At 42.8% G+C, this 26,179-nt stretch overlaps 1 long non-coding RNA gene and 1 other non-coding gene across 3 annotated transcripts in view; one reads left to right on the plus strand and one right to left on the minus strand.

Moving 5' to 3' along the window:
- The window catches only part of LOC129398626 (uncharacterized), a 37,254-nt gene extending 13,306 nt beyond the window's left edge, over positions 1-23,948 (plus strand). For both annotated transcript variants that reach the window (XR_010112976.1, XR_008626432.2), the window contains 2 exons: positions 19,204-19,333; positions 21,130-23,948. This is a non-coding gene — a long non-coding RNA (uncharacterized LOC129398626). The remainder of the gene's footprint in view (positions 1-19,203; positions 19,334-21,129) is intronic.
- On the minus strand, positions 18,776-18,838 carry LOC112440743 (U7 small nuclear RNA). Its single transcript, XR_003028757.1, has one exon. It is a non-coding gene; the product is annotated as a U7 small nuclear RNA (small nuclear RNA).
- Positions 23,949-26,179: the final 2,231 nt, after the last annotated feature.

The following is a 26,179-nucleotide window of genomic DNA, read 5'->3' on the forward strand; positions in this document are numbered from 1 at the left end:
AAAACAAAAGAAAACCAGATTGGGATATAATTAGTTTGGGTTGGGGTCTGGCATAAGTATGTTTTTAAAGCTTCCCAGGTGATTCTAATATGCAGCCAAGACCTGGAATCACTGCAAAATCAAGCAAGGTGAAGACGCAGTAAATGTATCACCTGTCATGTTTGCTTGTCATCTGAATTTAAAATGACCTATTCTAACCAGAATATATTTCAACCACTACATGCAGTATCTTTATTGAAAAAATATACTACATTGAAATAAATGTAAGATCATGAGGGTCATTTCTGAATTTAAGAAAGGGCCAGGCACAGTGGCTCATGTCTGTAATCCCAGCTACTCAGGAGGCTGAGGTGGGAGGATCGCTTTAGTCCAAGGATTCAAGGTTATTGTGAGCTATGTTTGTACCACTGCACTCCAGCCTGGGCAACAGAGCAAGCCCCTATCTCAGAAAGAAAAGGAAGGGAAAAGGAAGGAAAGGAAAAGACTAGCTTAAGCCAGGAGGGGATTCTCCCCACCCCTTTTATTGCTATAAATGCAACATACCATCTGAATTTTTTTTTAATGTTACATGGTAACCCACCCCTTTGGTGATCTGCAGCCAATCATGTAAACAGAAACATTATAACTGTTATTATAAAAGTAGTTTCCTATAAATGAGAAATTACGCTTATATCTAAATAAACTTGAAACCTGATCAAACACCCTAGCCCCAAGAAAATAACTCTGGGTTTGGACAACACAACCTAGAGTAACGTTTTACTGCCACTTGATGTTTCTGAACATACAGGGTCATTTTTAATCACATAGTATGGAAATAAGTTGTCTGCTACAGACAGTAAAAGCTGAGATTTGGGAGTGGAGTTGGGGTGTGGGCAGGGAGAGTATCAAAAGGAGTTGGCTTTTAACTGGGGCTTTCTTGGACAGCTCTATGATATCAGTTAGATACATGTTTGTAAGTAATTATTTCTACTTCAGTTTTCACAGAAAATAGTGATACTATTGTGTTTTGGCAGCTGATTTAGTAAATTGCCATTCATGACCCTGCTAGAATATACTATGCAAGGTCCACTTCTTATGCCTCAGAAATTTAGCACTGGAAAAGAACTTAGGGCTCATCAAATCTCCTAATTTTATAGTTTAGGACTGACTTTACACCCACTAGAGTGGCTATAACCAAAAAGACAAACAATAGCAAATATTGGTGGGAAGCTGGAGAAAAATTAAAACCTCATGACTGGGAATTTATTGCCAATTTGGAAGCAGTTTGGCAGTTTCCTTAGAAGTTAAACATAAATTTACCATCAACTGAGCAATTCTGCTCCTAAGTTATCTATTTACCCAAGAGAAATGAAAACATGTTCACACGTTTACATGTTCATACATGCTGCATGTAAATGTTCATAGCAGCATTATTCATAGTGGCCAAAAGGTGGAAACAATTCAAATGCCCATCAACTGATGAATGGATAAACAAAATGTGTTTATACCCAGCAATAAAAAGGGAAAACTGAGGATACATGCCACAACCTGGATGAACCGTGAAAACATGCTGAAAGAAACCAGACACAAACGATGACATATATGATTCCATTTATATGAAATGTCTAAAATAGGCAAATCTGAAAGAGACAGAAAATAGATTAGTAGTTGCTTAGAACTAGGGAATGGGAGAGGTTAGCATTACGGGGGATTTGAGGACGAAAATGTTCTAAAATTGACTGGTGATGGTTGCACGTATCTGTAAATATGCTAAAAACCGTTGAATCACACACTGTTAAAAATATTTTTATTTATGTATTTATTTATTTTTGAGGCGGAGTCTCACTGTCACCAGGCTGGAGTGCGATGGCGCAATCTCAGCGCACTGCAGCCTCCGCCTCCCGGGTTCAAGCAACTCTCTTGCCTCAGCCTCCCGAATAGCTGGAATTACACATGCGCACCACCACGCCCGGCTAATTTTTGTATTTTAGTAGAGACTGGGTTTCCCCATGTTGGTCAGGCTGGTCTCAAACTCCTGACCTCAAGTGATCAGCCCGCCTTAGCCTCCCGAAGTGCTGGGATGACAGGCGTGAGCCACCAAGCCCAGCCGAATCATACACTTTAAATAGGTAAATTGTGTGGTATGTGAATTCTAAATAAAGCTGTTATTTAAAAAAAAAAATCATCGGAGTGTAGCGTGCTGGGAAACTTCAGACGCCAATTTCCATCACCCTACCTCTGAAATCACCTTGGCCGAGGCGACCGCCAGGCGCATGCGCACGGGGCAGCCACCAGCTAGTTAGGGTGAACCCAGGTTAGAGGCGCCCAGGCTAGAAGGGCCCGCCCGGCTCTTGGCCCTCGCTGTCCTGCCCGCTGTCGCCGCTCTTTGGCGCCCCCGCAACAGCCCCCTCTCAGCAGGACGCGGAAAGGGCAGCTCTCTCGTATATACCACAAAGAAAGCGCGTTCCTCGCGGCGCCCCGAGAGCCCTTAGGCAGACGTCCCGCAGAGTCCCAAGTCCCTACGGTGGGCCCGCGGGCTCCTGATCTGTCCAGGCCCCTAAACTATCACAAGGAGGATATTTGATGACCGTCTTTCTTCCCTCGCTCTCTCCCAACAAAGGGTAACTGACCTCTCGCGTGACCTGGCCAGCGCTGAGGTTCCCTAAACACGCTTTCCCCCTATTGTGTGCAGACCCCCACAGGGCGGAGGCGAGCGGCGCGACCCACTGGACGGACGCGGCCCGGAGCTCCGGGCGCCCGGACCTGGCGGGCCCTCCCTGGGCGGGCGGGTGGCGCGTCGCCCGCCGCCGATCCGGGAGGGGTGAGGGGGGCGCTGTAATTGCAGCGCAGCTCGGGTTCCCACGCTCCTATTGTTGGCGACTTTGTTTCCAATTCCCATCACGTGTGCTAATTAGTTAGAGCTGCTGGCTGGCTGGGAGGCGTGTGGCTGGCCTAAAAGCAGAAAGATCACTTCCTGTAGGGAGCCGGGCAGGCTGAATACTACTGGGGTTTCTTTTTCTCTCCTCCTCTGCGCCTCCTTCTTGGCCTCCCAGGAGGGTGGGAGAGGCAAGGGAAGGGAAGGCGAAGAAATGCTGGTTGCGGAACAAATGCCACTGAATTGCAATAACAACCAAAAAGCTGGGGTTAGGGGGTAGGTTGGGGAATGGAAGGGGGAGAGTAAGAGCGGGGAATAGTGGAAAAAACAGGATTAAATGAGAGATTCACATTAGATCTCTAATGCTTTACAAAATGCCGTTCACAATTTTGATCAGTTAATCTCGTCAAGATTGGGATAATGGAGGAATTTTTTCATTTCCTCCATTCATGTTCAGTTTTTAAAAATCTGTCTTTACCCTCTGAGTAAAGCAAGCTCAAGCATCATGGTACACTAGGAAAAGAGAAAAAAAGTGAAGCGAGTCATGACTTTTGAGTCAGTGACTTGCCCCTGGACCTAAGCTTCTGAGTTCTATTCATTTTGGCACTACACTTTTAGAAGGGGTGCAGTGAAGTGTCAGAGACTAACGGAGGATGGTAGTAAGTTTGAAAAATGTACATGGGCCCATTACAAGAAAATGGTGCTATGTTTTTTGGCTTCTTGTTGGGCTGCAAGATTTAGGAAGGCTCTGATTCTCCTTATGGAAGTCTCTACTTTGAAGATACCATGATATCCATACTTCCCTACAAATGAGAGGAAAGTGGGCATTTATAAGAACTCACCTTATAAGTGGTGGCAATAAGGGAGGAGATTTTGTCCTTTCTTTTGGAAAGTGGTGGAGGAATGAGGTCAAGAGTAACTCCATTCAACATGCATTTAGCAAGGATGCTTTGAGCATCTCCTATGCGCTAGGCACTGGGCTAGGGCTAGAGGCAGAGAGATAAAACATCCAGAACCTATCCTTAAGTAGCTTACAAATCTAGTTGAGGAGACAGGTATGTATGCAGAGCAACAATTAAGGATGACTCAGAAATGGAGGTCTGTACTTGAGACTATGAGGCCAGAGAAGGGCCACAGACCCAGGCAGGGGAATTTGGGAAACTTTCTGGAGAAGGGATGATTCATTTATCTGACACTTACATGACAAGTAACAATTGTCCAAGAGAAGAAGGGAGGAAAGGGCATTCCAAAAAGAGAAGTAGCAGAGTGTACAAAAGGCCACCGGGTCAGTGACGGAGTATGAGGCACGCTGCAAGCAGGTGTGCCCAGCGGCAGCACAGGGCTCCAGGGGTAGGCGTGGATGAGCCAGAGAGACAGGAACCATGAAAAGTCTTGTTGAGGAGTTTGGACTTTATCCTAACAGACCTAAAGCAAAGGAGCAAAATAATTAAATTTGTCTTTTAGAAAGATTACTTGGGCAGCAATTTAGAGGCGGGATTGAAGGGTCTCGGGCTAGGGCGGGGAGAGGAGATTGGGGACTAACCCAGTGATTCAGCAATAAGAGATATTATAAGAGACTGAAATGAAGAATGAGGTGAGCCCGATTCAAGAGATACTTCGAAGGTGGAACTGACAGAGCATGGGGACCAACTTGACTTTGGCAGTAAGCAACTGGAAAAAATGCAAGACGACTCCAGGTTTCCAAGTTGTACACCTAGATGCATGATGATGGCATTCACTGGGATAAGCAACCTGGAAGACAAAGAATAGGCTTGACTTGGAGTGAAATGATGAGTTTAGTTCGGGCCATGTTGTGGTAGAAGTGACTGGAAGGTATCCAAATAGGGATATCTAAGAGGAATGTGGATATATGTATATGGAGCTCAGATAGGAAGGGGTGGGACCAGAGATGGAATCAGTAGCAATAAGAGATAGGAAGGTGGTGTAGTTTGCCTGTTGCTCACCTGTGTGACCACCACTTTTCAAATGCAGTAAGTCCTCACTTAACATCATCAATAGGTTCTTGGAAGCTGCGACTTCAAGTGAAATGTATAAAGAAGCCAATTTTACCATTGGATGATTGACATAAGCAAGAGTTAAGTTTCCACAGCATGTTTCTGGTTACAAAAACATCAACAAACTTCTAAATAAAGACCCAAAGTACTTGTAATAGTAAACATCAAATAAATGTGAGCTACACATACATCTAAGAAAGATTAATATTGTTGGCAATAAGGGAGAAAAAATAAAAAGAAAGATAAACAAACACTAGTAAGATAATTATTTACCCAGTTATTCCAATTCAGTGTCACAGGCCCCTGGAGCCCATCCAGGTAGGTAGTTCAGGGCACAAGGCGGGAACTAACCCTGGACAGGACACCATCCATCACAGGGTGCACGCACACACACCCACACTCACTCAGACGGAGAGAGTTCAGACCTGCCAATGAACCTAATATGCTCATCTTTAGATGCAGGAGGAAACCAGAGGACCCAGAGAAAACTCATGCAGATGTGGGGAGAATTCACAAGCTCCACACACAGTGGCTCCAGCCAGGAATCATTTTTTTCTCATTAATGTTATAACAAAACAACATTGAACAAAATGTTGTTATTCAGGGACTTGCTGTAATTCCTAGATATGCTGCCCCAAAAGCGCCTCAGTAGGACTCTATGATCCCACTTACAGGAGGAATCAAAAGTAGTCAAATTCACAGAAACAGAGCGCAAAGTAGTGCTTGCCAGGGTTTGTGAGGAGGAGGAAAGGGGTGTTGTTTCATGGGTACAGAGTATCAGATTTGCAAGATGAAAAAGTTCTGGAAATTTGTTTCACAACAATGTGAATATACTTTACTGAACTGTACACTTAAAAATGGTTAAAATGGTAACATTTATGTTACATGTTGTTTTTAAGTTAATCAAAATAAAGGGTGGGAAGGGATTAAGGAGGGAAGGTGATAACCCTACCTGCTGCCTCTGAACAGTACTAGGATAAAATCTATTTCTCTTCTGCTGATGGCACTCTCACCCATTGTTGCTGGGGAGGTAAGTTAGGGCAGACATTTTAGAATGGACAGTGTGAATCAAGAACCTTCAAAATGTTCATACCTGGCCAGGCGTGGGAGCTCACGTCTGTAATCCCAGCACTTCGGGAAGCCAAGGCAGGAGGATCACCTGAAGTCAGGAGTTCGAGACCAGCCTGGCCAACATGGTGAAATCCTATCTCTACTGAAAATATAAAAATTAGCCAGGCATGGTGACGTACCTGTAGTCCCAGCTACTCAGGAGGCTGAGGCAGGAAAATCACTTGCGGCCAGGAGGCGGAAGTTGCAGTGAGCCAAGATCACGCCACTGCACTCCAGCCTGGGTGACACAGGGACACGGTCTCGAAAAAAAAAAAAAAAGTTCACACCCTTTACCTAGATATTCCATTGCCTAAAATGGGTCCTAAATAAGACACCAAAAATACTGGGGAAAAATGAAGACATTAGACATACTTTTTTTTTTTTTTGGGAGGGGGGGAAGGACTCTTACTCTGTCACCCAGGCTGGAGTGCAGTGCTCGCTGAAACCTCCACCTCCCGGGCTCAGGTGATTCTCCTGTCTCAGCCTCCCGAGTAGCTGGGATTACAGGCACCCACCACCACACCTGGCTAATTTTTGTATTTTTAGTAGAGACAGGGTTTCACCATGTTGGTCAGACTGGTCTTGAACTCCTGACCTCAAGTGATCTGCCCACCTCAGCCTCCCAAAGTGCTGGGATTACAGGCCTGAGCCATTGCACCTGGCCTAGATACACTTTTAAAACCAAGTGTTCAATACTGGAAAAATAGATAATTAAATATAGTGAAATACCACAAAACTATTACAAATTTTTACAAAAAGTTGATAGCAACATGGGAAATACTTATGAAGTTAAATGAAACAAAATTCAGAATACAAAAGTGTATCTATACGTTGATTACAACTGTGTCAAATACAGTCTATAAATACAATTTTAAAACCTGGAAGAAAATATTCTAAAATATTTATAGCAGGTATTTCTGGTTCCCCAGTATTATTTATTATATAAGTGATTTATAAATATATCGAAGGCAAAAGAGGGAGAAATAATCTTCCAGTAAACATTTTTAAAGACTGAATATTCCTCCTCCATTTGAATCTGTTTCTTTTTGCTTTTCTTCTGTGGGAAAGAGGAAGCAGGGGATCTTAGCTTCAGGAAGTGATGTCAAACATCTTAGCCAATTCTAAGTGCTAGGAAGACAAATTAAGACCTTCTCTTTAATTGAATGTAATCAGTTAAACAAGGCCACCTGTGGCTGAGATGGAGCCAAGTCCTAGAGACGGCAGCTTTGGTGTTAAGCAGCCCTAAAGGTCAGCACCACCCTCTGGGATGGGCTTTTGATTCTATATCAAGTTACAGGGCTGTGCTAAAAGAAACATTCTAATCAAAACCTGAGCATGTGATTGGGTTTAGAAAGTGTTAATAAAAGGAAGAACAGTATAGAATTTTTACCTTAAGGATTTATTTCTTTAAACATAATCAGCAACCAAGCTAGCAAAGAGTGCCTCCTGTGTGCCAGGTACGTTATTAAGCATTTCATGTATAATTAACTTGCTAATAAGCCCGTGAAATAGATTCTACTGTTATCACAATCATCCTCACTTTGCAGATGAGGAAAGTGAGGTACAGAGCGAGATTAAGTAATTGATTCAATGTCATACAGCTTATACAGGTAGAGCTGAGACTTGAACCCAGACAGTTTGACTCCATCATCTGTGTTCCTAACCACTACACTATGTTGCTTCTTGAGATCTAAGATTGTTCTTTGCTAGGTAATTGTGAATTCCAAACACACCTTAAATTAAACCTTGCATTTGGAGCAAATGTTTGCAGTGCATTGCGATCTCCTCATGATAGCGTAATAATTGCACAAGCAGCATTTGGGAAGTGGGAAAGTCCAGTAAAGACTGAATTCGCAGAGCTGAAATTACCAAATGATAACAAATGTCACAGGCACTTTTCACATTCAGTATTTCATCTGAGCTTCCAGCATAAGGTTGAGAAGATTTTGTAAGGAGTAATTGAGCATTCCCTTGGAAGCAGAAAAATTTTCACACATGGCTTTTTCACAGTGTGGCAGGACTGTCTTTGCCACATCTAGGATAGAATCCAGGTTGGCAATGGAAGAAGACTCCTAAAAGAGTGGATAGCCTGTTGGGCCCATATTCTTTTTAGCCAAGAATTATGTCCTCAGAAATTCTCCAAAGGTCCAAGTACCCTTTGAAATCCTATATGAAGTGAAAACAAACATCATGATGCAAGTCTAAAAATAAGCTCATCCTCTTCTCCCCAAACAAATTCTTCCTTCCAGATTCCTTTACTCAGTAAATGGCACTTCCATTACCTAGTTGCCTAAGCTACTGGACATTGTGATTGCCTCTCCCAGTATCCATCTTCCCCAAGCCATGATTGTGAGTCCACCACGGTAATATCATCTTCCTTGCTAGCGATTGGTTGAGGTGGGCAGCATCAAGTCAGTCTAGCCAATGAAGCATGAGGAGAGGCTTGCCACAGACTTCTCAGAGAAAGAGGCTAATTTCTCCCTCCTATTCTATCTGAACAACAACAAAAAATGTCACTGGGGGTGGCCACGAATTGATTTGATGGGAAAACCAGCCTTAGGATGAAGCCAATGCTGGGGATGGCAGAGTAGAGACAAGGAACGTTGGGCTGATGAACCCATAAGCCCTGAAGCTGTTCCCAGTGGTAAATCTGTTATTTGAGATAATACATTTTCTTTGTTTTTGCCAGCACAAGAAAGGGTTTCAATTTTTTGCAACAGAAAGCACTCTTACTGATATATTTTGCACATTCAAATAATCATCAAGTCCAGTTGTATTAGTTCATTTTTCACACTGCTATAAAGAATACTACCTGAGACTGGATAATTATAAAGCAAAGAGGTTTAATTGACTCACAGTTCCACAGGCTTAACGGGAAGCACAGCTAGGCGGCCTCAGGAAACTTATCATCATGGCGGAAGGCAAAGGGGCACCTTCTTCACAAGGAAGCAGGAGGGAGTGAAGAGCAAGTCGGGGGAACTGCCCTCTATAAAACCATCAGATCTTGTGAGACTTATTCAGTATCACGAGACCAGCATGGGGAAAACCGCCCCCATGATCCAATCAACTCCCACTAGGTTCCTCCCTTGACACAGGGGGATTATGGTGATTACCATTCAAGATGAGATTTGGGTGGGGACACAGAGCCAAACCATATTAACAGTCTACTCTCCTTCCTAAGTATTTTGAAATCTATACACCTCTCTCTGTCCCCGTTACTAATAATGATCCTGCTCAGGCTACCAATGAGGTCTCTCATCTGAATTACTCCCAAGTCTCCTAACTAATTCCAAAATGCTTTGGTTCATTTGAGTAGGCCTGAAGACAAAGTAAGAAAAAACATCGGCCGGGCATGGCAGCTCATGCCTGTAATCCCAGCACTTTGGGAGGGCGAGGCAGGTGGATCACCTGAGGTCAGGAGTTCAAGACCAGCCTAGCTAACATGGTGAAATTCCACCTCTACTAAAAATACGAAATGAGCCAGGCGTTAGTGGCATATGCCTGTAATCCCAGCTGCTTGGGAGACTGAGGCAGGAGAATCAGTTGAACCTGGGAGGCAGAGGTTGCAGTGAGCCAAGATCACACCATTGTACTCTAGCCTGGGCAACAAGAGTGAAACTTCATCTAAAAATAAAAGAGAGAGAGAGAGAGAGAATGTGGAAGGATGATGCTATGACAAGCACAACAAGATTTCCTTATCTAGTCATAGGGCAAAATTTGAGTGACACCATTCCTCAGTTCATCCTAAAAGACACAAACCTCCACTCTCAACTCCTCTGACCTAATGGATCTTCTACTGAGTGGGCTTTTGGAACCACCTCATGGTGGTCATATCACTTCATTCATATCTTTATCTCTGATACATCCTTTGCACTGGTTGCTTGCTGCCTTGGCAGTAATCCCAAATGAAGGCAACTTCAGTTGAGTCCAAGTTATTCCCATCAGTCTTTGGACCAACCTTTATGGTGTGGCTTCACTTGGATACACCGGGGCCACCTTGGTAGGAAATACAGTTATTTCCATCAGTCCTGATTTCAGTTAGACTCTACAAGTATTTGGTGATCGCCTACTCTGTGCTTCAAATGTGCCAGGCCTTAAAAAGGGCAGACAGTGAGCATATTCTGTTCTCTGTACCCCAGTATTTAATACATAAATACCCAATATTTAACACATAGTTCTAGTGGTACTCAAAGCTGTTTGTTAATGAGCGTTCCCTTTGTCCCACATCCTTGCTAGCATTTTTTATTTTTATTTTTATTTTGAGACACAGTCTCACTCTGTTGCCCAGGCTGGAGTGCAGTGGTGCCTTCATGGCTCACTGCAACCTCTGCCTCCCGAGTTCAAGCAATTCTCGGCATTTTTTATTTTTGGTTGTTAAATATTGTTGTGCTTGTCATAGCATCATCCTTCCATATTCTTTATCTCTCTCTCTCTATTTTTTTTTTAGATGAAGTTTCACTTTTGTTGCCCACGCTAGAGTACAATGGTGTGATCTTGGCTCACTGCAACCTCTGCCTCCCAGGTTCAACTGATTCTCCTGCCTCAGCCTCCCAAGTAGCTGGGATTACAGGCGTGTGCCACCAATGCCCCGCTCATTTTGTCTTTTATTTTTTGTCTTTTTGATAATATTCATTTTAACTGGAGTGAGATGATATCTCATTTTGGTTTTGATTTGCATTTACATGATGGTTAGTGATGAGCATTTTTTCGTATCTGTTGGCCATTTATGTGTCTTCTTGTGATAAATGTCGGTTCAGATCATTTGCCCATTTTTAAATCAGGTTACTTAGTTTTTTGCTACTGATTTGTTTGAGTTCCTTATATGTTCTGGTTATTAAACCCTTGTTGGGCAGTTTGCAAATATTTTCTCCCTTTTTTTTTTTTCAAGACAGGTCTCTGTCACCCAAGCTGGAGTGCAGTAGTACAATCATGGTTCGCTGCAGCCTCAAACTACCAAGTAGCTAAAACCACAGTCATGCAGCATCACACCTGGCTAATTTTTTATTTTTGTAAAGATGAGGTCTCATTATGTTGCCTACACTGGTCTTGAACTCCTAACCTCAATCAATCCTCCCACGTCAGCCTCCCAAAGCACCAGGATTACAGACATAAGCCACCTTGGCCAGCAATCTTTCATTCTTTAGGCTGTCTCTTTATTCTTTTGATTGTTTCTTTGTTGCACAGAACCCTGTTAGCTTGATATAAGCCCATTTGTCCATTTTTTAATACACTGTTGATGGGAGTGTAAATTAGTGCAGCCACAATGGAAAACAGTACGGAAGTTCCTCAAAAAACTGAAAATACACCTGTCATATGATCCTGCAATCCCACTGAGATACAAATATATGTGTGTGTGTGTATAATGTAAAAGAAAAATATATATAAAATACATATATATTATATAAAATACATATATATATTATATAAAAGAAAGGAGATCAAGTCAAAGAGGTATCTGCACTCCCATGTTTACTGCAGCACTGTTCACAGTAGCTAAGATATGGAACCAACTTACGTGTCCATCAATGAAAGAAAGGATAAAGAAAATGTGTATCTATGTGTATCTGTATACACATCGATATATATATATACACAATAAAATACTATTCAGCCATAAAAAATAATGGAATTCTATCATTTGCAGCAGCATGAATGAGCATGGAGGACATTATAAAAAGTGAAATAAGCCAAGCACAGAAAGACAGATATTACATGTTCTCACTTGTATGTTGGAGCTAAAAATGTTGATGTCATAGAGGTAGAGAGTAGAATGATAAAGGGGATGTTGGGGGATACAGAGGTTGTTTATGGGTAAAAACATACAGTTAGATTGAAAGAATAGGTTCTAGTGTTCCATAGCACAATAGGGTAACTATAGTTAGCAATAATTTATTGTGTATTTCAAAATAGCTAGAAGTGAACATTTGGAATGTTTCCAACACAAAGAAATAATAAATGTTTTAGATGATGGATATCCCTATTTCCCTGATTTCAACATTACACATTGTATGCATGTATCAAAATATTACATGTACCCTTAAACTATGTACAACTGCTATGTATCAGTTTAAATAATTCTTAAACGAGTCAAAGAAAGATACATTGGTGAATATGTGTTAGTCAGTACTCCAGCAACACACAACCTATTGAAGAGATAAACATGAATATAGTTTACCACAAGGCTCAATGGTATATAAAATGCAAAATAAAAACATGTACTGATGCTTATTAGACTCAAGTCCCTCTTCTAAGGGCTTTATATATATTCCCCTCTTACCTGCGGTTTTGCCTTCCATGATTTCAGTTACCAGTAGTCAACTGTATTCTAAAAATATTAATTGAAAAATTTCAGAAATAAACAATTAAAAGTTTGAAATTGCAAACTCTTCTGAGTAGCATGATGAAATCTCATGCTATCCTGCTCCATTGTGTCCAGGATGTGAGTCATCCCTTTGTCCAGCTTATCCACATGCTACTGGCCTGTTAGTCACTTCATCAGATGACAACAACATAGTACAATATGTATAGGGTTCAGTACTATCCAAGGTTTCAGGCATCCACTGGGGGTTTTGGAACATATCACTCACAGATCAGAGGGGACTACTGTATTAATTTATCAAATCCTCACAACAACTCTTGAAATATGTACTAGTATTATCTATACTTTTCAGAATAAACTGATGCTCAGAGAGGTTAAATATGTTGTCCAGGATTGCACAGCTGGCGGTGTGAAGAAGCAGATAAATTTGAAAATGCAGGAGGAAGGTATTTATTTAATGAAGGATCTGAAAAAGCATCACATCATGGAAAAATGGGTTTTGAGCTAGACCTTCAGGGTGAAGTAGGTATTCAACATGCTAGGGGGTGGGTGGCATATTCTAGATTACAGAATAGCTTGAGTAAGACATAGAAGCGGATTTTCAGAGAAAAACAAATAGTCACATGTGGCTGTTGTACATGCCTACACCCTGGGTGTAGAGTGGGAATTAAGTGAGTGGGTATGATGGGAATTATGACTGGGCAAATGGTCACTAGCTCAATTGTGGAGGGTCTCTAGTGGCCCACCCAGCTTTCAATCCCTCTTATATCCTCATAAATGTTCTGTAATCTTCCATCCCTAATCAGCCTGGGTACTTCTGGCGAAGTTAACCCTATACCCAGGTGCAGAGTAGCTCCTGATTTGCTTAAGCCAATCAACATTTTCCATTCCCCTGGCCACAAGACAGGTTTGAGGTCGGGCCTGCGACCCAGCCCTATCCAATCAAGTGAATGTTAGGACTCTTTCCCAGCATGCTGGGACAGAACTCTCTCTCTCTTTTTCTCTCTCCCTTTGAAAGTGTGGAGTGTGTAGTCCACAAGCTGTGGCCTCCTTGCAAGTACAGGACCAGCCAGCCTCAGTACAGAAAGAAGCAGGCACCTGAGGAGGCATGGCAGGGAGACAAAGAAACTTAGTCTTTGGTCACATCATTGAGCCACTGGATTGAACCATCCTGTAGCCAGTTATCCCATTTTTGGACCTTCCTTTTACATGAACCTGGAAAGCACTTTTATTTTTTTTTTTGAGACAGGGTCTCACTTTGTTGTCCAGGCTGGAGTACAGTGGCATGATCATGGCTCACTGCAACCTCCACTTCCCAGGCACAAGCGATCCTCCCACCTCAGTATCCCAGCTAGCTGGAACTACAAGCACATGCCACCTTGCCCGGCTAATTTTTTGATTTTTTTGTAGAGACAGGGTTCTACCCTGTTGCCCAGGCTGGTCTCAAACTCCTGAGCTCAAGTGATCTGTGTGTCTCAGCCTCCCAAAGTGCTGGGATTACAGACATGAGTCACTGTGCCCAGAAAGTAAATTTTCTATTTAAGCAGTGTGAGTCAGGTTTTCTGTTACTTGCACTGTAAAGTCTTCAATAGTAGGATGTGTGGGGGGTTTTTTGTTTGTTTTTTGAGACAGAGTCTCACTCTGACACCCAGGCTGGAGTGCAGTGGCACAATCTCAGCTCACTGCAACCTCTGCCTTCCAGCTTCAAGCAATTCTGGCGCCTCAGCATTTCAGGTAGCTGGGATTACAGGTGCACATCACCATGCCCAGCTAATTTTTGTATTTTTAATACAGACAGTGTTTTGCCATGTTGGCCAGGCTGGTCTCGAACTCCTGCCCTCAAGTGATCCGCCTGCCTAGGCCTCCCAAAGTGCTGGGATTACAGGTGTGAGCCACTGTGCCTGGCCAGGATGTGTGGTTTTAAATCATTGTTCTGGTAAGTGGTTTAAAAAGCCTACTCCCTGGCCACATGGAGGGTAAATTGGTTGGCAAATCCCAAAGCAAGGGGATGGCTGGAGACCACTGCAATATGCCCAGTGAGAATCATTGCAGGCAGAAGTTAAAGAGTTGACAGTAGACAGAGAAGATTTGAAAGAAGAAGCATTTGTGCAAAGCTTATTTAAAATGGGCTGTTAAATTTAGCTGGGATTGAAAGCTTCATTTTTTCTTCTATTTAATCCCACTAGAATAAAGGATTGTTTGAAAAAAAATAACTTCTAAGATTGTATCAGGTACCTGAAGTCTGTTACTACTCTCATCCCTAAGAGAAAGGAAAAGAGGCCATGTGCAGTGGCTCACGCCTGTAGTCCCAGCTACTCGGGAGGCTGAGGCAGGAGAATCACTTGAACCTGGGAGGTGGAGGCTGCAGTGAGCCCAGATCACACCATTATACTCCAGCCTGAGTGACAGAGCGAGACTCCATCTCAAAAAAAAAAAAAGAAAAAGAGAATTACCTCCATTAGTTACTGCTCATTCTTTCATTATATCCCATATTTCATACTAAATAGTTCATCTTTCCAGGTATTTCTGTCCTTCACATGTTTACAGCCTGATGTCATATCCCTCAAAGTCATCAAGTAACTCAGTTCCACCTACTTAGCTCCTTTAAATCTTTCTTCATATATCAGATCCTTTCATTCCTCTGCACATAAGAACTTATACTCACATATATTCCCTCCATTCTATTTCACAGCTCTTTAGTGGCAATGGCCCAGTGTGTACAATCTGTTCCATGTGTCCAGACTCGGCAGGAAATAGGGAGTGGGAGAACAGACAATGAAATTCTGTAGGTCAAACAGAAGGCTAGGATGGATGCCATTATTGTATTGGGCTTGGAGTGAGAGGACCAGGTTTGTAGCCTATCTGTGCTCAGCTGCATGACTTGGGACAAGCCACTTGACCTTTTGAACCTTGGTATCTTCAGTTATAATACAGGAATGATTTTTAGCCCACCAGGGGCTCAAGTCTATCTTATATTCTTCCTTCATCCCCTCTCCTTTATTCCCTAAGGAGAATGAGGGCTGACATGGATGAATCAAGGGCTTGTTCCTGGGCCAACTGGTGAGTAGTGTGGTCTCACCCTCTAAAGAATTATAATCTCTTTGAATTGCAAATCCCTCATGGCTAGTAACTCAGGATGGGTCCTGGGCTACTCCAGCCTAGGAGCTATTCTGCTCTGATGAAGTAAAATAAGCCAGGCCTGCTATAGGCTTAGAAAGAATCTCCTTTTCCTCTCCTTTGCTGATCTCATATTTTCTTGAACCAGCCTCTCCTTGGACTCGGGGCTTAAAAACAGAGGGCTGAGAATTAAGTAAAGCTTGGTGGCAGGCAAGTAAAGCTTGGGGCCTACTTACCACATTGCTGCCTCTGCTGTGTCACGAGGAGCCCTACAAGCAGTCCAGCCTGGCTCCCGGGCATGCCCCCGGGTTCAGGGGCAAAAGACTTTGCCTTGGCTTTAGCACATGTCTCTGGGGACAGAAGCAAGGCAGTATGGCGCTTCACGCTTTCAGCTTCTCCTAATCTTTTTCTACCTCAATAGAACTAATCCTAATAACACCATCTTATAGGATTGTTATGACAATGTAATGAGATCATCTAAGAGAAAACGTTTTGAAAACTATTCAAAAATGGAAAGTAACAATCTTGAATTCTAAATTCTTCCTATTTTAGTTTCCTCATCTGTTAAATGTAGTTTTTAAAAACTAAAAAACAAACATACTCATAAGTCTTTTGAGGGATTGCAAGAGGAAAAAAAAATATATATATATATATATATTTTTTTTTTTTATTAAAAAAGGCAATCCAGGAGGTGTGCGGTGCTCATGCCTGTAATCCCAGCACTTTGGGAGGCCAAGGCGAGTGGATCACCTGAGGTCAGGAGTTCGAGACCATCCTGGCCAACATGGTGAAACCCCATCTCTACTAAAAATACAAAAATTAGCCGGGCGTGGTGGCATGTGCCTGTAGTCCCAGCTACTCAGGGGCTGAGGCAGGAGAATCACATGAACCGAGGAGGCAGAGGTTGCAGCGAGCCCAGATTGTGCCATTGCACTCCACCCTAGGAGACAGAGCAAGACTCTGTTTCAAGAAAAAAGAAAAAAAAGGCAATTTATAGTCATGGAAATTATTTCATTTTCACTTTTTTAACAGTTTTGACACTGAAATCCTCTATAAAGTGAATATATGGTTAGACCTGTTATAGGCCTTATGCCTATTAATGATCTTGTAAATCTGCAGAAAATAGGGCCATCCATTTGCTATAATCTCTTATTGAGAAGATATAGTTGGTTTTACTCTTAACACTGCATGACTGTTTCATTTTAGATTCCTGGTAATTACGTAAGTCCTAGCAGTAAGAAGCCTCTTCTGATTCACAGTGACTCTACCCCATAAACAAGATCTGTCAGTCTATTCTGTAGTTCACAAGTATTGTATCGTGCACAATTGCTGACCCTCATGTAGTTCACAAGTAGAAAGCATGGCCTGGCCCTGTAGGAGCTATACTCCAGGCAGCAGGCATTGATCTTATAGATACAAACAGATATAAATCTCAGCCAATCTCCTACATATGTTCCAAACATCATGTCTTCCCTAACATAAAGAACTAGACATATTGGGGCTTTAAATAAGGTCTAATTTCCTGAAAGCACAGCCAGCATTTCAGGGGGAAAAAACAAAAACAAAAAAACTTCAATAGTGGAAATGCTATTTTAAAAATCCGGGAATTTTTCTATCTTTAAGGTAGTAGATGAATGGGTGCCTAAAGATAATTATACCAGACTGGAAGTAAAAATCAGCCAAATAACCATATGACTAAGAGCAGATCTCGCCACAGCCTCAGCATTATCATAATGCAGGTGTTACTGCACCCCATCTTCCTTCCTCAAGGGGTGCCTTTGCTGAGCCCTGGTGCTATCAAAGGGCTGAGTCTTTCTCTATTCAATCGCTGCACCTCTAGTTGGAGGATTCCAGGGGATTCCACGTCAGAGCCCACATCAGAGGCTGGAAAGAAAGAGGTTGGGCACACATTTGCCCCTTGCCCTGGCCACCCCTGACCACCCCTGACCACCACATGGCCTGGCAAGTGTGCACACAAAGCCCAACGCTGGGGAGCTGGCACCATCTGGGGGGAGAATCACAGTGTCAGAGGACAGCATAGACCTTCTGGCTCCTGTCACCTGCCCTCATGCCACATAAAGAGAAAGCTCCAAGGCACAGACCTCCCAGGAAGGGATTGACTCCAACATATCTCTGTCATTTGTCCCATATCTGCTTTTTAAGTACGCAGACTAAGCCAGACCCTCATGACTAAGTATACACTGGTGAACAAAAAGAGGTCCTGCCTGCCCAGGTCCCAGAGCAAAGGTGAGGATGAATCCTTCCATTTGGGTTTAAGTTTCTCACCAAAAGAGATCCAGACCTCACTAGTGGATCTTAAGGGCATCTCTGCCTTGACAACATTAACACTAATATCTGACACTCAAAACATTCCTTTTTCTCAGCTTAATGTTACTGGTAAAAGAAATTTTTTATATATTAGCCCTGCCCTTCTTACATGGGGGTGCAATGGGCTTCTTCTGGCTAGTTTGAGGCCACTAGCCTCAAACACTTCGTGTTCACTCTCTAAATAACCCAAGGAAATGGCCACTACAGATTCTTTGGATACAGCTTCTACCTGACAGAGGGAGGTAAGAGTAGTGGTGGGGGTGGGGGGAGTTTCATTTTCTTAATGCCCAAACCTCAGTTAGCACTTTAGAGTACAGAGGGAAGATTCTGAAATTTTCTGTGTAGGAATTCAAAAATGATTACTTGAGTAAATTTGCATTTCTGAGACAAGCATTTGTAATAACCCCTAAATAAATTATAAATTTCATTCTGTCACAGAGTCTGAATCAATGAGATTTTGATGTATTTCTATTTTGTGGGTGGAGACAGGGAAGACTCCTTGAGGCTGAGGGACTTGCAGGAGGTGTCTCTGCTCACGCAGACTCTTGACCTTTCACCAAAGATGGCTTGGGTGTGCCGGGTTAACAGGCTCCTAAACCTGCCTGGAGCAGTACAAAAACAAACATCAACATTCTCTGCACAGGCTGAAGCTCTGAGATGTTCCATCAACCCACATTACAGAATGCAATTTCAATTCCAATTAATCATATCACTAAATCATTCTAAGGTCACCTGGGGCAGTGTATTGCAAATTGACAGCCACTGCCCACTCAGTTTAATAGGAAATGACCAGTGTTTTCTAAAAATAAGAAAAGAGTATAACAGAAAATATTAGAGTACATTGCACATCATGAAGTATTGTTTTATGATATACTTAGTTCAGGCAGGTAGGTAGGTGATGCATCATTACTGTGGGCTGGATCATAATACACAATGCATTTCTACTATGCTCTTAGTCAAAGTAGACAAACAATGGCTAAGGTGTGCTCTCATTATTTAGTCCTCTCTTTCTTTCTTTTTTATTTTTTTCAATGAGGCTTTCCAGAAAAAACTGGAAAGCCTGCTAGACAAATTCTGCAAGAGCTGTTAACACTTTTTTTTTTAACTCTTCTTTTTCAGTGCTGCCAAATAAACAGTGTGCTTCATTCTCAGTCCTTTGCATTCATATTACCCAGAGATACCAAATGGCCTCTGCATACCCGTCAGGGTTTTACCTGCCTTGAAGGGGTGATTGCAAGGCATATATTACTTTTTAGGATGGGAACAGCCTGGGTAAAATGAGAGTCATTCATGAAAATTCCATGCATTTTGCAGAACTTAACAAACTGATCACTCACACCTTTTCTTTTTCTGGTCAAGGTAGTAAGTGGTTTTCAGGATTTGGCCTGAGATTCATCAGAGTCCCATGTATCGTGACACCCTCTATTGCTAGGCTTCTAAAACCCTGTGTATTTGCACAGGTCCTCTGTGGACAGTGAGCTGGACTGACCTCACAACCCTCCAGTATGTGCAGTGGCTGAGAATGACCCACTCCCAGCAACTTTCTGCAGCCAAGGGGTTAATCCTCCCTGAGCTGAAGCCTGACATGCGGTGAGCCACAACCTCCCCCTCACAGCTGTTTTAGCATTTCATGTGCCTGACAAGAAGCATTTACGTCTGACCTAAACCTCACCTGTTGCAACGTGACTCCATTCATTCACTCTGTCACCAGAGTGATGGTCACCAGATATTTCTGGAGGCCCTGCAATGGGCTTGTCATTGCACGAGGTGCTGCAGAACTCACAGTTCTGCCACAGAGACAACACACTCATAAATCACAATGCCAGGCCACATGTGCGGCAAAGGCCATGAGGCTCTAGGTGTGCAGAGAGGGGACAAAGAGGGTTGGCCTTGGAAGGTCTGGTGTAGCTCACAGAAAGGCTGGTTATGACTTGCAGTCATTTAAGTGCAGATGGAGAATAGTTGATACCTTCCTCCTATGATTAATTCTCTCCAAACTTTTCTTTTGACTCTTGATGAAATATTCTCAATGAATTTTTCTTTTTATATCCAATTCTTAGTCCTTCCAGCAATTTTATCATCAAAGTCTGTTAATTCTCTATCTCTCCTTGCTGTGGGCTGAATGTTATGTCTTCCCAAAATTCATTTGTTAAAATCCTAAACCCCAAGTATAATGGTATGAGGAGGTGGGGTCTTTAAGAGGTGATCAGGTCATGAAGGTAGAGCCCTCACAAACTGATTTAGTGCCATTATAAAAAAGGCCCCCAAGAGACCCTCGCCTCTTCTCCCATGTGAGGATACAGAAAAGACAGTGTCGATGAACCAGGAAGGAGGGTCCTCACCAGGCACTGAATCTGCCAGCACTTTTATCTTGAACTTCCCAGCCTCAGAACAGGGAAAAATAAATTTCTATTGTTTATGAGTTATCCAGGTTATGGTATTTTGCTATAGCAGCCCAATAGACTAAGACTCTCCCTGTATAATGTAAGTTCTATGAAAGTAACGACTTTGTCTATTTTGTTCCTTGCTCTATCTTCAGCATCTAGTACAGTGCCTGGCAATAAATATTTGTTCAACAAATGTATGAGCCCATTTTCTATGGGCTTCATTAGGCTGAGATGGGGATGGGAGCTAATGTTTCAAATGGGTTCCTATTACAAACAATGAAACGAACATCTCAAGCTCTCCTTCCTACTCACTTTTGTAGGAACTCCATCCCCTCCAGGTCTCTCCTGCTTGTTTCTGAGCATTCCTGGAGATGTTTTCGGTGTGCTCAGGAACAAGTGCTAAAGATGTGGCTACCGCACTGGAAACCTCAACAAGCTAAGGAGGTTCTGTGTTCTCCAAAGCCCTCTGTGCATCACAGCCATGGCTGTAAGCCATGAAGAAAGGGAAAGAACACCTCCTTCTCGCCTTGTATAACCTCTTGTCACACAGGCACCAAAGCAGTATGACACTGTGCTTTGTAGTTGGAGGTTTTGTAATGAAAATACTTCCCATATTTACTTACATGTCTTATTTCCTCTGGATCCAGACATGAGTACAGGAAGAGCTCATCTGAGGACAAGGAGCAGTATTCAGACTCTCTCCTTCCTCCCTGCTGGACACCAAGACATTCAGATTAGCTGAACTTAGTAGGCCACCTCTTCCTTAGGCTGAGGCACTCCCGTGAGGCTATTCAGTGCCCTCTGCAAAGAAGTCTACTCTCTTAGCCCACTAACCATTACCAGGCTGTCTAGAGTCCAACAGTGACCATGTTCAACCTTGAGCTTCAAAGCCACTACAAAATCCTTTCTTATAAATAGAGCTTTGGGTTGGCATAGAAATTTGGCATGTACCTGACCAAGCCTGTGTCTATGTCATTGGTATTTTATGTCACATTCTAGGGCTTGTATGTGTCCAGGAAGTCTAGTGAATTCGACCATGAATCCAGACATGGCCAGTGGCTAAATCCTGTGGGAAGACACTGTGCTTCTCTCTGACCCATGAACATTCTGCTAGTCAAGCTCTCTGTCACAAAGACAACTTGAAGAGACAGTGTGGACCTCACAGAAGATACCATCGTCACTCTTACCAATGCAGCTGTGGTGAACAGGACCACTATTATTCCTTAGATCAAAAGGACAGCACATTCAACAGCGTCCTCATGGCATGCCAGCAATTTGCATAGGATGTTCATAATTAAACTTTGATTATCTAGTGCTTTGTGGATGTATTGTGTATTACAGAAATCTATTTGCAACATGGAGGCACATTTTCTCTTTTGTTTGTTCACTTGTTTATCTGAAAATCAACAAATGGTTATAGAATGCCTACTATGTGCCAGGGACTTCTGGTCACAGCCTCAAACAAAAGAGATTCTTCTGTATTCTATTCTTCTGTAGCTTACCATAAATAAGAGCATTCCATAGGTAAGAAAACAGTTAAATAGTAAGATAATTTCACATAATCATAACTTTGGGCCTGATGTGGTGGCTCATGCTTGTAATCCCAGCACTTGGGAGACCAAAATGGGAGGACCACTTGAGCCCGGGAGTTCAAGACAAGCCCTAGCAACATAGTGAGACCCCCCCAACAACAAAAATGAAAAAATTAGCAAAGAATGGTGGTGCACACCTGTAGTCCCAGCTACTCTGGAGGCTGAGGCGGGAGGATTGATTGAGCCTGGGAGGTGAAGGTTATGAGCCCAGGAGGTGAAGGTGAAGGTTATTGCTTGAGCCCGGGAGGTGAAGCTAAGATGGTGCCAATGCACTCCAGCCTGGGCAACAGAGCAAGATCCTGTCTCCAAAAAAAAATTAAAAGCTAAATTTTATGAAAAAATTATAAAAAACAAATTTGATGAAAAAAATTACGCAGAACAATCTGACACAAAAGGTGGCTGGGATTTGCTGGCCTATGTCATTCACATCCCCCTTGTCCCTTGCAGTTTCTAGAGTACATGCCAGAAAGGTGAAATGCTTGTTTCCCCAACCTCCCTTACTGCTAAGAGAGTAGCAGCCTGACACAAATCCATGGCTCCAAACAAAATACCCTGAGGAGCACTTTCCTGCCCAATAAAATGCAGAGCCAGAGCCACATAAGAAAAGACTTTGATCCTTTAAACTCTCCCTTCTCCTTGTTTGAAACAAAGATATAATACCCAGAGGCACAGCAGCTATCTTGCAATCATGGAGTGATCATCACATGGAAGAATGTCATGATGTTAATGACTACCGCAGAGTAGGAAGCAAGAAGGAGGCTGCATCCCTGCTGTCACTATTGAGCCCTGCAGAGCCTTCACCTAACTACCCTGGACATCTTCATCAGTTTGAGACAAATAAGGCTCCATCCATTTAGGCCTTTGTTAAGTTTGTTCTTATTTGCAGCCAAACACTTTACTAACTACTAGAGAGATGTACAGCTGTGGGTCAGAAGCCACTTTAGGCCGGTCGTGGTGCCTCACGACTGTAATCCCAGCACTTTGGGGGGCTGAGGTGGGCAGATCACGAGGTCATGAGTTCGAGGCCAGCCTGGCCAGCATAGTGAAACCCCGTCTCTACTAAAAATACAAAAATTAGCTGGGCATGGTGGCACGTGCCTGTAATCCCAGCTACTCAGGAGGCTGAAGTAGGAGAATAGCTTGAACCCGGGAGGCAGAGGTTGCCGTGAGCCGAGATCACGCCATTGCACTCCAGCCTGGGAGACAGAGCGAGCCTCTAGCTCAAAAGAAAAAAAAAAAGCTACTTTAACCAATGTGATTATGGAAGTCTTCTCTGAGGAGATGACATTTTAGTTGAGACCTAAATGATAAAAAGCAGCCAGCCATGTAAAGATCTGGGGAAAAGAATTTCAGGCACAAAGAATAGCAACTGCGAAGGCCCTTAGACAGAAATAGGTCAACCATGTTCAAGGAACAGAGAAGATGTGCCTGAAGCACCATGAATGAGGGGGATTTCAACCATGGTGAAGGCCCTAGAGGGAGGGGGATGGACCTTGGGAAACCCTCTACACCTACCCAAAACTCTGAATTTTATTTTAATACCAAGGAGGAGATTTGAGATAGATAGATTAGAGATATGTTTTGGCAGTAAACCCTTCAACAGGACTCATTGATGGAGCAAATGTAGAATAAGGGAGATACAGGTGACTCCTGGATCTTTGTTCTGAAAAACTGTGGAAGATGGAGCCACTGCATGAGTGGGGAAGAATGTAGGAGGTCCAGGTTGGGAAAAGGAAGGGAATGCTGAATCAATTGTATTTTATGTGATGTCTGAGATGCCCATTACAATTTCAAGTGGCAGTGTCATATGGGAAGCTGGATACATGAATCCGAAGCTGCAGGGAGAAATGAGGGCTGGAGACAGACATTTGGAACCATCCACATACAGATGCCATTTAAGTCATGGGTCTGGATGTGATTTCCTGGCTGGAGAATATAGATAAAGAAGTTGAGGCCAGGTGCAGTGGCTCATTCCTGTAATCCCAGCACTTTGGGAGGCTGAGTCGGGAGGACTGCTTGAAGCCAGCAGCTGGAGACCAGCCTGGGCAATATAGTGAGATGCTGTCTCTACAAAAAATAAATAATAATTAGCTGGGTGTGGTGGTGCATACCTGTAGTCCCAGCTACTCCTGAGGCTGAGGCAGGAGGAGAGCTTGAGCCCAAGAGTTCAAGACTGCAATGAGCCATGATCATACCACTATCTTCCAGCCCAGGAGACAGAGCAAGAACCTGTCTCAAAAAAAAAAAAAAAATATATATATATATATATATATATATATATATATATATATATATGTTGAGGCCTGGGATACTTTGATACTTCAACATTTAGACTTAGAACAGAGGTAACAGAACTAGCAAAGGGGACAAAGAAGGAGCATCCAGGGAAGTAAAACAAAATCAGGGAGTTTTGAGAAGAAGCTTTAAGAAAGAGGGAGTGATTGGCTCTGTTGAATGATGCTATGAGGTTAAAAAAAAAGGAAACAGGAAAGAGCTGTTGGATTGAACTTGTTGGGTGTATTTGGTTATCTTGCTAAGAGCAGTTTCAGAAGAGAGGAGAAGCAGAAGTCTCATTTTTCTGGGATCAAGACCAAACGGGAGATGAGGAAAGGAAGTACAGACATCTCTTCAGTACAGAGTAATTTCGCTATGAAGGGAAGCAAGAAAAATGGGGCAGCAGCTGCAGGGTGCTTGGGTTAATAGAGGATTTGGGGAGAGGTTTTAGTTAGAGGACAGATCCCACAGCACTTGTCTACACAGTAACATAAGTTGTGCAGAGTGAAGCGGAGGGTTTGACATTGATTGAGCTCCTACTGCATATTAGACACTTTACAAATTCCCATTAATTCCTCTCAACAAGCCTGTGAGGTGGGAATTTTTATCCTCTTTATAGAAATGGAGGCAATATAATATATTGGTTAGTACTTCAGGTTTGAGCACAACAAAGTCAGAGCTCACAGCTTGTTAATTGTGTGACCTTGACCAGTTACTTAACTCTCTTTGCCTCACTTTCTTCATCTGAAAACTGGGAATAAAAACAGTACTTACCTCACACGATTGCTATGAGGATTAAATAAAATAATCCATCTAAAACAGGTAGCATCAGACCTCACATATAGTAATTGCTCAATAAATATTAGTTCTTTTTAGAGATGAGGAAAGAGAACCTCAGAGGTTATGTCCATTTATTTAACAAATATGTTGAGCTTCTACTTTTTACTAAGAACTGTGTGAGGCCAGAGAGTACAGCAATGAAAAAATAAATATCATTGTCTTCATAGAGCTTAGAATCCATAATAATCATGGTCATGGTAATAACAATAAGAGTAAAACCAACAATCACTAACATGTACTATGTGCCAGGCCACAAAGGTATCATCGTTGTGAGCAACAAAAGCAGAATCTGCCTTGCTCCATTTTGTCTTTTTATTATGTCATCCTTCCCAGGGGTATCATTTTGCAAGCAGAAGGAAACCCAAGTCTAATGAAATAATCCTGTTGTATGAGGATGTGTGACTGAAAGGAAAACATTAGAGGTGAAGAATAACCTCTCTTGCTTTCTCCATTATTTCCCCAAGATCGTATGGGAAACAGATTTTAGGGATTACTTTTCTCTGCTTCCTGACTTGTTTCCCCTTCCCTGGTTTCTTCCCAGGTTGTTTAATTAATTAAGGACACAAATGTGGCTGACACCATGTTACATACTGTGTGCTATCAAAAATAAGTGTTGTGGGCTGAACTGTGACACCACCCCCAGCAAATTCATCTGCCAATGTCCTAACCTCCTAGTACCTCAGAATGTGACTGTATTTGGGAAAAAAGAGTTTTTTTGTTTTTGTTTTGTTTGTTTGTTTTTTGATATGGAGTCTCACTCTGTCGCTCAAGCTGGAGTACAGTGGTGCAATCTTGGCTCACTGCAACCTTCACCTCCTGGGTTCAAGCAATTCTCCTGCCTCACCCTCCTGAGTAGCTGGGATTACAGGCGTGCGCCACCATGCCCAGCTAATTTTTGTATTTTTAGTAGAGATGAAGTTTCACTATGCTGGCCAGGCTGTTCTTGAACTCCTGACCTCGTGATCTGCCCATCTCGTCCTCTCAAAGTGCTGGGATTACAGGCGTGAGCCACCGAGCCTGGCCAAAAAGAGTCTTTAAAAAGATAGTTAAGTAAGACCGGGCACGGTGGCTCACCCCTGTATTCCCAGCACTTTGGGAGGCCGAGGTGGGTGAACTCCTGAGGTCAGGAGTTCGAGACCAGGCTGGTCAACATGGGGAAACCCTGTCTCTACTAAAAATACAAAAATTAGCTGGGCATGGTGGCTGGCACCTATAATCCCAGCTACTTGGGAGGCTGAGGCAGGAGAATCACTTGAACTCGGGAGGTGGAGGTTACAGCAGGTCAAGATCACACCACTGTACTCCACCCTGGGCAACAGAGCCAGACTCTGTCTCAAAAAAAA

This window comes from Pan paniscus, chromosome 7 (genome assembly GCF_029289425.2).
Source record: "Pan paniscus chromosome 7, NHGRI_mPanPan1-v2.0_pri, whole genome shotgun sequence".
In the NCBI taxonomy this organism is placed as follows: Eukaryota; Metazoa; Chordata; class Mammalia; order Primates; family Hominidae; genus Pan; species Pan paniscus.